The sequence below is a fragment of the Limanda limanda genome, chromosome 12, assembly GCF_963576545.1.
Source record: "Limanda limanda chromosome 12, fLimLim1.1, whole genome shotgun sequence".
NCBI lineage: Eukaryota > Metazoa > Chordata > Actinopteri > Pleuronectiformes > Pleuronectidae > Limanda > Limanda limanda.
Window position 1 is genome coordinate 22,787,348 of NC_083647.1, and position 2,490 is coordinate 22,789,837.

Here is a 2,490-nt window from a genome sequence, read left to right on the forward strand (position 1 = left end):
TGGCTCTGCACCTGAGGAGAGGCTCAACACACCTAAATCACTTTTATAGCTCACTGTGGGTACTTTTGAGTTTTTTTAATTTAACAGTTCATCACAGAGACAAACTGCTTTCCATCCTCGGTGCTTTGGCTGCGACGCTTCTGATGGAAGAAACATGTAACTTGTGCTTTCGTTTTCTTAACGTTTCAATGGTGGCACTGGGAACTGAAAAGAAAACGAACCATATGCTTCTGCAGAGTAAGATGCATGTTTCTTTTCCAACCGCTGAATTATTCCCCGTCTTTCGCTGAAGCCCAGAAGATGACACGACAGTTAGAATGGACATGATCTGCTGTGTTTCCCCCCCCGCTGTCTGCACTTTCTCATAAAAGAAGCACAGAATGATTTAGTTTTTCTAAATCACGATCCGTCTGACAGGAGCTTTTCTTCTGTGCTCCAACGCCAAGGCTGAAATCACATTAAACTGTCTCGCTTGTTCTGGACTCATTGTTACGGAGAGGAGAGTTGGATTCGTGTCCCATCGTGTTTCTGTAAAGTACTTTCACCTCTTGGTTTAAAACTTTGCTTTCACCAAGTTCCTTCTGAGTCAATTTCAGGGACGTATCAACGTTTCAGGGAGTTCAAGTTGCCAAAAGTGTATTTTTTTTTTTTTTTAAATCAAAATCTGTTTATTGAAGGATTTTCCAATATATATAAGTGCAATGCTTAATGGACATTACAGACATAGGAGGTAAACATTAGTACAACAATCAACACCAATGTGTCCAGACAGACATGAATTGGGCACTATAACTTCAGGAAAAAAAAAACCCACAAGGTTACAACAGAAAAAGAAAAACAGAAAAAAAAAACAAATGCAAAGTTATACAGAAAAGAAAGACAATATATCAAATAAAATCTTCAAATGAAAAATAATCCCTTCCCAGTCACTGCCAATACACTGCAATAATATGAGCACATTGTCACATCTAGAGCCTGCGCTAAAAATAAGCATAAGCAAAGAGTACATAGTGTTGTTCAGCTGCACCTAATGGCCAGGTTTTCACACCAAAAGTGTATTTTTTTTTTTTTTTTTTTTAAATCAAAATCTGTTTATTGAAGGATTTTCAATATATATAAGTGCAATGCTGAATGGACATTACAGACATAGGAGGTAAACATTAGTACAACAATCAACACCAATGTGTCCAGACAGACATGAATTGGGCACTATAACTTCAGGAAAAAAACAAACACAAGGTTACAACAGAAAAAGAAAAACAGAAAAAAAACCAAATGCAACGTTATACAGAAAAGAAAGAGAATATATCAAATAAAATCTTCAAATGAAAAATAATCCCTTCCCAGTCACTGCCAATACCTTACAATAATATGAGCATATTGTCACATCTAGAGCCTGCGCTAAAAATAAGAATAAGCAAAGAGTACATAGTGTTGTTCAGCTGCACCTAATGGCCAGGTTTTCACACCAAAAGTGTATTTTAACAGATATATTGTTTTATTTGGGGATTAAACCTGCGACCCTGCAGATTCAGGACACTTTCTGAAACACTTGTTATCTCAACCACAGATTGAAGCTCCGTTATCTTTTGCTATTTCAGGAGCACGTCTAATCTGTATCTCAGATAACGGAGCATCTGCCGGTGCCCTGCGAGAGCCACGGCCATTTCTCCACTGCCACACACTTCCCAGTCCACTCATGTTATATTTAGAAGTAAAAACAGTTTGAATATCCTGACGATGAGGTAAAATCATTCCACATTTTTTCCAAATGAGGCTTCATCTGTAAAAATAACAAGCCAGAAAGAGTTGGTTTCTCTTCACTAATATGAAGAAAAACACTATCCAAGGAAAGTCATAACTTTTCAGTGGACTCATATATAATTGTAGCTCAGCGCTTGGCAAATTTTTCACATTTTGGAATTTTCTGATTGTCCGTGACTGTAATAACTGTCAGCACTGGCAGAAAGTGCACCAGGGGTATCTGTCATATTAAAATAAAACCACAGGCGACCGGAAATAGATTGTTTTCTGACCTGCACACATTGGGTTCTAATTTGATGTTGTAAAAAGTTGAAAGTTCTGCGATGTTTCCAGGTCGGGAGAGAGAGAGAGAGAGAGAGAGAGGTATTAAGGAGGATATGGAAGAGTTTGCTGCCACTGTGCTGTAATGAGTCATGGTTCTTTTGCCACATTGGCGGCGTGGCTTCACCGAGCGGTGCCTCTTTGGTCCAGGCTGAAAACACCAAATAGCTCCTGATTGGATTGCAATGACATTTCGTAGAGACCTCCTCGTCCCAGAGGACATGTCCTGAGGATGCTTATGATTTCATCCAGAGAGAGAAGTGTCTCAACAACAAGTTGGTAGATTAACATTGAATACAGATATTCACGTTCCTCCGCGGGATTAATTGAAATGTCCCCCTGATGCACAATTATCCTGCTCTGTTGCTAAGTAGCATATTTCAGCATTAAACTAATATTGTGGAC